The 13735-nt window shown below is 39.1% G+C and overlaps 1 protein-coding gene and 1 non-coding gene across 3 annotated transcripts in view; both read left to right on the top strand.

Moving 5' to 3' along the window:
* Nucleotides 1-13735, top strand: part of TMTC2 (transmembrane O-mannosyltransferase targeting cadherins 2) — a 423501-nt gene that overhangs the window by 306760 nt on the left and 103006 nt on the right. The gene's annotated exons all lie outside the window — the stretch shown is intronic.
* Nucleotides 7131-7237, top strand: LOC136396564 (U6 spliceosomal RNA). Its single transcript, XR_010749828.1, has one exon. It is a non-coding gene; the product is annotated as a U6 spliceosomal RNA (small nuclear RNA).

The raw sequence follows: 13735 nt of genomic DNA, 5'->3' as shown, positions 1-13735 counted from the left end.
TTTTAACAGAGACAGAGAGAGAGTCAGAGGGATAGATAGGGACAGACAGACATGAATGGAGAGAGATGAGAAGCATCAATCATTAGTTTTTCATTGCGACACCTTAGTTGTTCATTGATTGCTTTCTCACATGTGCCTTGACCATGGGCCTTCAGCAGACCGAGTAACCCCTTGCTCAAGCCAGCGACCTTGGGTCCAAGCTGGTGAGCTTTGTTCAAACCAATGAGCCTGTGCTAAGCTGGCTACCTCAGGGTCTCGAACCTGGGTCCTCTGCATCCCAGTCTGACGCTGTATCCACTGCGCCACCGCCTGGTCAGGCTGAGGAAGGTTCTTAATGTTCTGATTTCATAAGGATCTTTTAAAGAGAACTTTGAAGCCATCAGCACTTGGACTAACTACACAGTCAGTTGTCTTGATGCCTGGTCGACTTGTCCTCCATCTGTGAGCCGGCTCAAGCATGCCAGCCACCTCCTTTTGAGACCTCCTCTGACTCATTCAGGCTGAATTGATGCCTTGGTCTCTCCTTTCTCCTTATGTGTTATACATATGTTTAAAGAGAGCCCTCTTAAGTATCATCTTGCAGTTGAAAAGGGTGTACCTACAGAGTCACCACAATATTACTCAGTCTCTAAGAGAAGGAGTCATTTTATCTCCAGTCTGGCACAAGGCATATGGTAGATACTCTCTAAATATGTGATGAGGAGTGGGTGGAGGGGTGGATGCGTGAACGTATGGGTGGACCTCTACTCTACAAAGTTTAGCTTTAAGTAGCATAATGATTCCTGTAGTAAATTTTTGCACCAACACTATACTGTGCATAGCATAAACTGTGAAGCCAATTTGTTTTTTTTAATTTTGTAAAATGGATAATAATATTATCTCAGGTGTGGTATGAGAATTTAATTTGACAAGGTACTTAAAGTGCTTGAATGATGCCTAGCACATAGTCATCTGCTCTGCACTGTTTCTGTTCTTATTATATAACCTATCAAGAGAAAGTGGAATTGCAGTGTGCTAGGACCACAGACTACTTTAAAAATGTGTTTTGGGGAAACAGAGAAGATGCATGAAAACTTAATTATGCTTGACAGCCTGACCAGGCTGTGGCGCAGTGGATCGAGTGTCAGACTGGGATGCAGAGGACCTAGGTTAGAGTTCCCAAGGTAACCGGCTTGAGCGCAGGCTCATCTGGTTTGGGCAAGGCTCACCAGCTTGGGCCCAAGGTCGCTGGCTTGAGCAAACGGTCACTCAGTCTGCTGTAGCTCCCCCCACCCCCCCGGTCAAGGCACATATGAGAAAGCAATCAATGAATGACTAAGGAGCCACAACAAAGAATTGATGCTTCTCATTTCTCTCCCTTCCTGTCTGTCTGTCCCTATCTGTCCCTTTCTCTGTTTCTCTCTGTCTCTGTCACACACACAGAAAAATGCTTGACAGAGATTGCGTGGTCTTGCGCTGTGAATGGGTGCCTTTGTAAGCACTCTTTCTGTTAGGGCTGTGTTGGGGAGTGGAAAGCTGAGTCATGGCGAGATCTCACAGATACTGCTAATGGAGCCTAGTTATTTCCTCTCGTGGGATGTTTCAGTGTCGGAAAAGCCATTGTTTCACTCATCTAATTTAGGTGAATACCTGTGAGAGGTAAACAAGAATTAGGGCAACTACAGAGTATGTGTCAATACCAGGAAGAGGTTGTTATGTTTACGCTGGACCAGCTGGCATAGACAGAGCAGTTTAAAACCAGAATAACTTTGAAGCACAGTGTACACTTTCAATAGATACGTGGCTTTTTGGTTTAAGAACCTTTCTAGGTAATTCCGTCTTTGATAGGCACCATTACCTTTCAAGTACTTTCCGAAGAAGATACGTGGAATATTTATGCAACTTCATTTACTTTCATTTGTAGTACATAAAATAAACTATAGTTGATTTTAGGTCTCAGCTGCTATGCCCAATCTCAGTGTCAGCTCACTAAATCAGAAGAAGGGGCCGATTTCTCTTCCCTGTTGTGGATTGGAAAGCAGTGGAGAAAAAAGAAGATGACATAGATTGAGAATAAGAATGTAACTTTTCTTTCATCTGAATTTTGAAACAATGATTACTTCCGAATTAATTGTTTCTTTAACAGAGGATCGTAACCAGTAGTGTTCAGTGAACCTAGGTGCCTTGATTGACAACTGAGGAAAATAACATCTATTCAAATTAATGGCTTTCCTTGGTTGTACACCTTGGTGTCAAAACCAGAGTAGAACTCAGGGTTCTCTTATTGAATCCAGTGTTCTCTTCAGTACCATGATTAAATCATCAAAAAGATTCATGTCTAAATAAATTCAATAACCCTCTATATTCTTTACTGTCTACAAAAAAAAAAAAAAAGTATAAAATTAGGGAATTATTTACATCTGGCTTTATCCTCTTGCTAGAGCATTTGGATTTGAGAACAAGTGGCACCCTGCCAGTGACAAATGGAGGCACTAGGATTGCCTTCCCATCATTCGCTACCTTTTATGGTGTCTAGGGATTTCTTGCTCTCCTTTGTGTCCCAGCTGCAAAGCAGCTGTTGTTGAGAGGCTCCTGCTTTTCCACTCACAAGTCAGCTTTTCTAACCGTTCCCAAGGGATTTAAACCTCTGCAGCACAAGTGTCAACGCTGAGCTCTGTGAGCCAAAGCCATCTCTATGGGGGCCAATCAGCGTAGCTGTTTCCCCTGCTGTTGCTGAACAGTTGGGGATGGAGCGATTCAGCGAATGTTCATGACAAACAAGAAGCACCCAGGGCACGAACAGCCTGGCTGAATGGTCGGTATTGTTGCTAAGAGCTAAGATTCTTGGCTTTCTAATTGCACCAACTTCTTAAACCAAGAGCACATTGATCGTTTTATCCATTGACAAAAAGTTTTCTATGGCTAACCATTTCCTATGAACTTTTAGTGCCACCTTATGGACCACAGAATGCTGACTAAACTGTGGTGTTGTTTTTTTCTTGCAGAGAGGAGGTGTTGATGGCAATGACAATAGAGGTTACCTCCTGTGTATCACTTAGGATTTAATCGTACTTACCCACTAGAACCTGTACCCTCCCTCACTAGGCAGCAGTACTGCCCAGTGAGAGGATGCATTGTAGAGGAGAGTTTTCAGTGGTTGCTTTTTCAAAATGTTTGCATTTCTGTGCATTTATGACTACCTACTATGCATCTGGCCCTTATACTAAGTGTTGGTTAAACAATTCTCCTACAGTGGTTTACAAATAAAAGGGAAGATAACAAAATGGTAATTGGAGTATATTAGGTAAGTGTCACAACAAAAGTAGGAATCACGTGTCTTTAGAGCATTGAAAGGATTCTGGATGGGTTCACTTTGGCCAGAGAAAAAATTTGAAAGTTATTTAAGATTTCTAAAAAGATTTTTTTTTAGTTCTTTTTCTTTCTAATTTTCAATTGAACTAAGGGGAAAAAACAAAAAACAAAAAACTAGACATGAATGTTTTAGGCCCAGTTGTGATTTATGGGGTTTTTCTGTTCTTGCTCAAAACACTCGATGTGTCTCATCTCCTGCTGCTGACATGATCACTTCCCGCCCGGTCCCAGCCAGATGGGACAGAGGTGTCTGCAGTGAGGTATCCGTTTTCTCACCTCGCCCCTATTTCTTTTGGCTTCAAGGCCTGCTCCCTAGACATACAGCTTACTGAGGTGACCAGGTATCTCTCTGTGTCACTAAATCCAGTGGATATTTTTCAGCATTTGATATAATTGACCTTGCTATTTTCTTGAAATACCGTTTTAGCTTGTCTGTGGCCTCTTAATTCAGCCTGATGAACAAACTGCATCCTTGACATCTCATAGCACCTCAATCTCTACAATTCAGTTCTTTTTTTTTTTTTTTAGTGTTTCATTTGGTTTTTTTGTTCGTTTGTTTATTTTGTTTTCTTTCATATTTCTTTTCTCTTTTTTAAACTGATTTGGAAAATCAAAACTGGGCTTATAATGTTACCTTCCTTAACCCCCTCCTTCCCCTTTATTTATCTATTCCCTTCAGTTTCACAATCAGGAACTAGAGGTCATCTTGTTACCTCATCTCCCTCATCACGTCCCCCCACCCCCTACTTTTCCTGCCCACATTGCAATCCTTTCTGTATTAACCTGAATATTTCTCATGTCAATTCACTAAACCTCATTACCCTTTTTTGCAAGCCTGGATTAACCTGCCTGCACCCCTCTGTTCTCATTCCAGTGTTACCTACGCTGCCCACGGAGGGATATTTGTAAAGCAGGTCACTGTAGATTCCCTCATGTGCCCTGTAAGCCAGGCATGCTCTACTCTCCCGGCATTTCCACTTGGCCCCACTCCACTCCTCCTCCCTCGCTCATCCTGGGCTCCATGCAGTGTTTCTGTTTTCCTACCACTGGCCCTTTATCTTTGCTGAGCCTCTACCTAGAATAGTCTCCCTTTCAGCTAGTTAAACATGCACATCTTTAAGATTTTTAGAGCAAGCAGCAGTCCCTTTGGAAACCTTCCTTGAGTGTTGCAACTAGGTCAGACCAGTTGTTCTTGGTAAAATGTACAATCCTTGTTGGTGTGTACTCATAACAGCTACAGTTGTGGAAGCATCATGGGGTGGGAGTTGTGTCTGTTCTTCACCATTTTCCTCCTGGTGCTTAATGCAATGCTACACACATGATACCTAATAAATATTTGTTGGCTAAAGGAAGGAAATGAATAAATTCAATGAATTGCTGAAAGTTCATTGTTTCAATTAAAAATAGACATTTTTCCATTTGGTTTGGGATTCAGAGATATTATATGAGTTATTCTAAAGTCTAAAAATATCCAATTTAAATATTTAAAAACAATTAATATAACTTGAAAGTAAATTTTTAGGATACTTTACCTATAATTTATGTCAGGGGTCCCCAAACTACGGCCCGCGGGCCACATGCGGCCCCCTGAGGCCATTTATCCGGCCCCCGCCGCACTTCTGGAAGGGCACCTCTTTCATTGGTGATCAGTGAGAGGAGCATAGTTCCCATTGAAATATTGGTCAGTTTGTTGATTTAAATTTACTTGTTCTTTATTATAAATATTGTATTTGTTCCCGTTTTGTTTTTTTACTTTAAAATAAGATATGTGCAGTGTGCATAGGAATTTGTTCATAGTTTTTTTTATAGTCCAGCCCTCCAACGGTCTGAGGGACAGTGAACTGGCCCCCTGTGTAAAAAGTTTGGGGACCCCTGATTTATGTATATTTTATTCAAATATAATTTCTATTTTTTTTTAATTTTTAAAAAATGTTTTTTAGGTGAGAAGAGGGAAAGTAGTGAAGCAGACTTTCATATGTCCCCTGACTGGGTGGGATCCACCGGGCAACCCCATCTGGTGTCTTGAGTTTGGGACTATTTTTAGTGCCTAAGGCTGTGGTGCTCCATCAGAGCTATATCCTCAGCACCCAGGGCCACACTCAAACCAGTCGAGCCACTGGCTGTGGGAGGGGAGAGAGAGAGAAGGGGGTGACGGAGTAGGAGAGAAGCAGATGGTTGCTTTTCCTGTGTGCCCTGACTGGGAATTGAATCTGGGACATTCATATGCCAGGCTGACACTATCTACCGAGCCCCCAGCCAGGGCCAATTTCTACTTCTTCACTACATATTACTCAGGCATTTAAAAACTACCTGAAAACTCTTCATAGTAACTTAGATCATGAATGGAGAAGACTTATGGTGAGTGGTTGGTTTTAGTCTAACTTTGAGCTTAGCATAGCAGTGCAATGTAACAGCCTAAGTGATTCAGCCAAATGGAGCTTATGATGTAGCTGTATTCTATCAAATTAATTATCTCCCACTGAAATGTTCTTATGGTATGTATGGATGACCTCTTTAAGCTTAAAGGAAAAAATATACCAGTAACAGGTAGAAAGGAAATGAAACCAAGCTAAACACTTTCAGTTATATAATAGTTTAGAAATGAGCTATTTTGGGTTTATACCTTAAAATTTAACTATTTTACTTATAATATCAAAGCTGTAGAGAAAACAACATATAATTTATATTTTTTTAAATTATCAAATATTTTAAATATTTATAAAAGGCAAGTGACTTATTTAAAGTAGTTATTTTAATGGTCCTAAATGTTAATATTTTATGATGCTTTTACTATATATTTTCTTTTTTATTGAAAACATGATTAAACACAAGAGATTTTTTTATTTTCCCCCTTTTTTACTTCTCTCCTTGTCACTTTTTTTTTCTTTCATTTTTTGACAAAGACAGAGAGAAAGTCAGCGAGAGGGATAGATAGGGACAGACAGACAGGAAGGGAGAGAGATGAGAAGCATCAGTTTTTTGTTGTGGCACTTTAGTTGTTCATTGATTGCTTTCTCATATGTGCCTTGACTGTGGGCCTTCAGCAGACCGAGTAACCCCTTGCTTGAGCCAGCGACCTTGGGTCCAAGCTGGTGAGCTTTGCTCAAGCCAGATGAGCCTGTGCTCAAGCTGGCGACCTCGGGGTCTCGAACCTGGGTCCTCTGCATCCCAGTCTGATGCTCTATCCACGGCGCCACTGCCTGGTCAGGCTCCCCTTGTCACTGTTAAATGTCTCCTCCTTTCATTTTCTTTTCGTACAAGGTACCAGATAGCTGGTGTTTCTTTTTGTTGTTGTTGTTGTTTTTCTCTGACAGTGACAGTGCCTGATCTGTGGCCTCCTATCTGTCCAGTCTTTCTGACTTAGTTCTCCAATCTCTTTTGACCTAGAATCTCAATCAGACAGGACTTGATTACTCCACTACACATGCATCTTCCTACCAACACTTGTTCCCACACAGCCCTTTCTGTGTGATTGAGTGAAACCTGCTTCCACCTAGGTGCTGTGAGCTGCTGAGTCATCTTTGACACATGCTTTTGTGTTATACCCGTGCCCAATCCATCAGCCACCCATCTTCAGGATCTTCTAAATCTAACCATACCTGCCCGCTTCCTTTGCTTTCACTTTACTCTTAGCCGTAAAGTATTAATAACTTCCTAAGTGGTCTTTTCGTTTTCTCTTCTACATCCCCTACATCAGTTTTCCCATCCAAAATTCTGAATCATTTTGACCTTTATTTCAAGTGCTCCATGGTGTTTCTTCCTAATCAAAAGAAATTCTAGTACTTGTTTCAGCAGCACATATACTAAAATTAAAATGACACAGAGAGGAGGGACAATGCTCCTGCCCAAGGTTGACACAGAAATTCACAAAGTGTTCCATATTGTGTGCAGTTCCTGGAAGCCATTCGACCCTTCTCTTGTTAACATCAAGGAAATTATATGAGTCAGAGCGACATGTGACATCTAATATTGAAACTGTAGTTTACACTGCCAAAGAAGAAAATTAATTCCAGACTTCTCACAGTGCATACTAGGTCCTACACGATCTAGTCTCTCCTCTCACATTCATTTCCTGTGATTCTCTGTGAACTGGACACCACTGCCGCCATATTGGTTGTCTTGTTAGACCCTATACTCCACAAGTGCTGGACCATTGCATGGCTCACACAATCTCATATAGGTCACCCCTTAAATGTCACTAAAGGCTATTTCTTAACTACTTTCTCAAACATCAGCCACCCTACCCCAAGAAGTGTATTGCTCCGTTTCCTTTGCCTATATTATTTTTTTTTTTTTACCAGAGTGCTTAAGACCAACTGACAGTGTCACCTGCTCCCATGTAAACGTTCCATTGTAACACTAGTATGTGAACTGCAGGAGGGAAGGAGCTTTGTCCTGATTACCAAGACGTGGAACACAGCCTGCCACACAGCAGGAGCTTATTCCATTGCTATAGAGTGAAATGTCATGTCTTTGAAGCCTTCCTTTGCCCTTCTCAGTAGACTAAGTGTACCGTGTTCTCAAGATACAAGCTGACACGAACACAGCACTATATATAACAGTCCACTCTAGATGAGTACTTCTCTCCCCATCATTCTTGAAATACTGAGGGACCCACCTTTGCATTCACCTTTGAAACTCCACCAGTAGAGTGATCTGATAATTCAGCTAGTTTGTGTTAGTCTCTTCTAAAAAAAATTTGTTTTTTTTTTAATGTAATTAGAACATAAACTACAATTTAAAATTTGTGTATTTCATTTAGCAGTGGATCATGAGGAGTTCTTGTGATTTAAAACTTTTCTACTATTTTAATAGACTCATATTTCATTGAAATGACATTTGGTTAACCAAGTCTATGCTAGTGGACATTTGAGTTTGTATAAACAAAACTGCAATGAAAGTGAGTTGCCTCCTTTTTTTTATTTACAGGTGTTGCCTTTGGACAGATATCTAGAAATAGAATTGTTTGGCCAAAGTGTATCTATGATTTAAAGGCTTTTGATATATATCAAATAGCTCTCCAGAAGATCTTATCACATTTGATTATAGTCTAGCTGTTGTATGATATAAGCACTTACTTTAATGAGCCCTTAGTAATACTGAGTTATTTTACTTTTGGGGGGAGGGCTTCACTGATAAAGGAATAATAGCATCTTGATGTATTTGTTTACATTTTAGGTAAGTTATAATATTGAAGAAATTTAACATTTTATATGGATATTGGCTATTATTTTTTTGGTATTTGCAAACTGCTTTTTTTGTGACTGCTGCTCACATATGTCTGACTTCCAGGCCAGAAACTCAGTGGCATGCCAGTGATCTACTTTATCTTCTTTGAATGAAATTCAGTGTACTGCAGTCTTCCATCCTACTTGGTCAGCCATTTAACTTCAGCCAATTTTGTGATCTCCTCCCCTCCTATGGTTTCAACTAAATCCGGGAGGCTTAGTGTTGCTCACAAAGCTGGGAGAAGCTGCCCTTATCAACTTGGTCTGTGCTTATACCTTCACCTTGAAGTGTGCTGGTCTGCAGTAGGACTTGAGATGGGTTTTAAGGAGGCTTTGCTCAGGTTGGGAGTCCTGGTTCTGAGGTCCAGCCTTGACCTAAGCACACCACAGGGCCATCTCTCCACACTGAGGTTTGAACACCTACTCTGAATGCTGCCCCTGAACAATCTAAGCACTTTCTGCTTCCACTAGCCACCCTAAATGTCATTTAATATATTTCAGTGATCTTAAGCCTTAAGACTGTGTATTGCGGGTATCTTTCAGGCAACTTCTTTGGGATGTTCAGGAAGAGGTTACAGAAGGCCTGTTTTTTGTTGTTGTTGTTGTGTTTTTGTTTTGTTTTGTTTTTATAGAAAATGGAACTGGGAGACAATTTAGGGAGAATAAACACAATCTATTATCAGTAAACTTTTCAGCCACTATCATTTTTGTATCCAGTATTTTCTCCCTAAATAGGTGAATGTCATGATCAAAATTTAGTTGTATGATCATTTGATGAAAGGAATATTTTGGTAATATAGTGATAAAATATTTTATCATGAAAGTTGCCACTGCGCCTGTCCCTTCACTTAGCCTCTAATTAAGGTTAGCTCTGGTTGATTATATGAGTGTCTTGGAGGGACATGAGAATTAAGTGATTTGGTATAAATCATCTTGGTTTATAAGAATTAGTTGAACTGTTAGATTTTTTTTTCTTTCTTTTCCAAGTGAGAGTAGGAGAAATACAGAGGCAAATTCCTGCATGCGCCCCGACCTGGATCCACCCAGCAACCCTATTCTGGAGCCAGTGCTCTGCCCATCTGGGGAGCAATCAAGCCATGGCTGCAGGAGGGGAAGAGAGAATGAGAAGGGAGGGAGTGTTGGAGAAGCAAATGGTCACTTCTCCTATGTGCCCTCACTGGGAATTGAACCTAGGACATCCACACGCTGGCCTGACACTCTACCACTGAGTCAACTGGCCAGGGTCTTAGATTTTTTTTTTTTACTATTTTTTTTTTTGAGGAGGAAAGAATTTATATCCTGAAAACACTTCACATATAAACACTGTGATGTTAAAAACTATCAAATATCGTTTCTTCTATTTGTAAGTGGTGATCCCTACAAATTAATCTTTCAAGACTGTCTCTTTAATTGCTTTTTCCTTTGTAATCATTACACTAGAATGCACATTTAAACAACACAAGTACCAGCCGACCCTTTCAGCTTTTGAACATGTTTTATTGGCTGCTTCCCTCTCTTATTTATTATCCTTTTAGATTTACTTGCAAATGTAAAATAAAGACGTGATTTTCATTGGTTGGGATAAATGACTGATGTTCAGAATTGTCAAACATTCCCAAACCATAAACGCCTCATGTGTGTAAGTGGCTGAGATGCACAAATGCACAAGGAGACTCTTCTCACACCAAACTTACAGCAGCCCCCGAATAGAACCATCAGAGGGAAATTCTCTAGTTCATTCTAATTGTTATCCCTCCCAATGCTGAAGGTACAGTTAGTCCCTAGGTAGGATATAAATCTTTTATGTGTGTGTGTCAGAGACAGAGAGAGACAGAGATAGGGACAGAGAGGAAGGGAGAGAGATGAGAAGCATCAATTCTTTGTTGTGGCACCTTAGTTGTTCATTGATTGCTCATATGTGCCTTGACTGGGGTGGTGGGTGGGAGTAGGGGTTACAGCAGACCAAATGACCCCTTGCTCAAGCCAGCAACCTTGGGCTCAAGCTGGTGAGTCTTGCTCAAACCAGATGAGCCCGCGCTCAAGCTGGTGACCTTGAGGTTTCAAACCTTGGTCCTCCGCATCCCAGTCCGACGCTCTAGCCACTGCGCCACTGCCTGGTCAGGCAGGATATAAATCTTTAGTTGAAAATTGGACTATTTCTGAGGATCTCTTTTATAGTTTGATAGACCTGATATTATGACAGTTTCCAGGTGTAAAATGGAGAAATGACTATTTTCTTCACAACTCTGTACTTTGCTGAAAATGTGTGTGTGAACTGAATAACTAAGGACCAACAATAAGCGAGTAAGCTATATAAAGCAAATAGTGGTAGCCCGTGTATTTCTTAACTGGTTATTATATTTAAAGAAAACTTGAATGACTATATCAGGAAAAATTGAATGTTTGGGAGTAAACCAGTATAAGACAAGATTAATACACTAATTACATTTATACCTATATATTCCTACTACAGGTCAACAATGCAAAGTCTTAATGTTTCCAGGTATTATTTAATTAAACAGCAGTGCTGAGCTGTGGTGTCAAGACATACTTGGTGATATAATAAGTTGATTTAGTGGTTGATATAATCAGTAATTTGTTACTAAAAAAAGTACAAAATTTGATTTAAGCTTTACTTTTTAAAAATAGAACAGTTTAAGCTGGAAGTGGAATAATATAATTCTCTCTTATATTTAAAATGCCTGAGTGTTTTCTTAAGTGGGAGTTCTGGGAATGTTTGGGGGAAGTGTGTATGTGTATGTGTGTGTATCTGTGTATGCATATATATTTTACATTTATTTATAAATTGATCTTATAAGGTATAGATACTGATCCAGGAAGATTTGAGCTAGATTGTGAAAGATTTTGATAATTATACTATTTATTAAACAGAATAAGTGGAAACAAGGAGCTATTAAAATATTTTTGAATAAGGGAATAAGAAACACAGTTCTTCTTAAAAAACATTAATGTGGTATAATGAAGTTCAATGAGTGAGGAAATCTGAATCTATTGTTGCACTCTAGATGTGAGCTCAAAGGGCTTTTATTTTAGAGCAGTGGTAGTCAATCTGGTCCCTACCACCCAGTAGTGGGCATTCCAGCTTTCATGGTGGGCGGTAGCGGAGCAACCAAAGTATAAATAAAAAGATAGATTTAACTATAATAAGTTGTTTTATAAAGATTTATCCTGCCACACTTAGCGAAAATCGACATAAAGTACTTGGTAAGTAATTATTATTATATGCTTTAACTTGCTGTAACTCTGCTTTATAAATTTTATAAAGTAAAGTTACTTCCCAACTTTATAAATCACCATTACTGTGGAACCGGTGGGCAGTTAGAAAATTTTACTACTAACAGAGATACAAAAGTGAGTGGTAGGTATAAAAAGGTTGACTACCCCTGTTTTAGAGTCACTTTTTAAAGAAAATTGTAAAATTTAGTTGCTACCATAACATGAAATTCTAAAAGGGATTTTTGAATTTTGGTGATTAGGAGCCAGATAGTGACATTGAACTGGGGAGGCAGAATTCTTTTGAGGAGCCAGAAGGAAGAAAAATGAAAGGAAACCAGAACTTTATTTGCTAGCTCTGAAGCTAGTTATTGCCATTTGATTTGTGGTTTTATTAGCAACCTTTCAAAGTTGGTACTAATTATGTTATATTTCCAAAGGAGGAGAAAGAGACTCAGATGTTACAAAGATACTTAGAGTCCCACAGTGAAATTAGTCAACAAGGCAAGACTCAACCATAGGCTTGTCTGTCTCTAGGCTAGTTCTCTTAAACTAGTGGGAGAAATTATTTGCCCACTGTGCTCTGTGACTAATTCCCTTACTATTGGGTAGTATATGGGTTATGTGCCTCTTGTAGCTAGGACTTTGGGGCAAGCACTATGTGAGGCAAATAGTAGGCATTTAGTAAATAAGTTTTAACTTACAAAAATAAAGGAAAAAGCAAATAAACCATAGAACTTGCAGTAGAACTCGAACCTCACATATCCCTTATTTGTCATAGTTGACCACAGTCCCTTTTTCTTGGGTTTCTGAAACAACACCTGTATCCAGAAATCCCAAACCATTACAAAATGAGTAATGGTGCTTGATGTGAGCGGTTCGTACAACAAGTGGCTTACTCCATAATGCTTGTAGAAAATGCTGAGTCAATCTGAAAGATACCAAGAAAAACTTGCTGAGAAATAACTCTTTCTTCTCTCTTCTTAACTGCCATTCCTCTAAAGTAATGATAGTTGAAAGAGTAATCTTGATGAAACATAGTGTTACCTCCCAGGCACCATAATCCATTCCTAAGACCTAATAATGTGTGTGTCTGCATAGCTTATCATTTGGTTGACCCTTGATTTTATTGTCTTGTGAGGATTTTATTTTCCTCCTAATTATTTGGCACTTGACTTAAGTAAATATTATTCAAAGCAGAAAGATAGGTTTTTGCATAATGGTTTGATACTTGCTCCCAGAAAGAGTGTCCTGTCTTTTGATGTGTTTGTTTTGCATATAACCTGGTCCCTGAAGCAACCAGAGACCCTGTCATTTGCCTTCTGGTGCGTGTTTTCAATGCTACATACTATTGTTTTGCCAGTAGACTACAGACAAGGATTTTACTACCCCATTTTCTGTGACATTGATAAATGAACCAGCTTTTTCTCTTCTATCCTGAAAAACTAAAGTGGAAGAAAGTTCACGGACCCTTTTTATCTTTGTGTATAACATTTGTATAGACTCTCTACAAGCGATAATTTTATTTTTGAATCTTTTAAAAAATATTATCTGCACATTCTTTGTAAATCATTTTCTAGTGATGGTTTAAAGGTAACCATGTATTTTTGAGGTGGTGTATATAACATATCATACTCTGTCATTCAGAATTCTGTTGCATACAATATACACACACACATATATATAAAATAATAGTTGGCACTTATTATACGCATACAATATACCTAGGTATTATGACTATTGTTTTGTGTATTGCTTCAGAAATTTAATATTCTTATGAAGTATTTCATTATCTCTTTTAAAATAATACATTTTACTTTTAGAGCAGTTTTAGTTGTTGTTATTTTTTTAATTTTTCATTGAGCAAGAAACGTCACTCATTGTTCCACTTAGTTTTTCCATTTAATTGTTCATTCATTGGT

This window comes from Saccopteryx leptura, chromosome 2 (genome assembly GCF_036850995.1).
Source record: "Saccopteryx leptura isolate mSacLep1 chromosome 2, mSacLep1_pri_phased_curated, whole genome shotgun sequence".
Taxonomy (NCBI): domain Eukaryota; kingdom Metazoa; phylum Chordata; class Mammalia; order Chiroptera; family Emballonuridae; genus Saccopteryx; species Saccopteryx leptura.
This window is presented reverse-complemented; position numbering and strand designations above follow the sequence as displayed.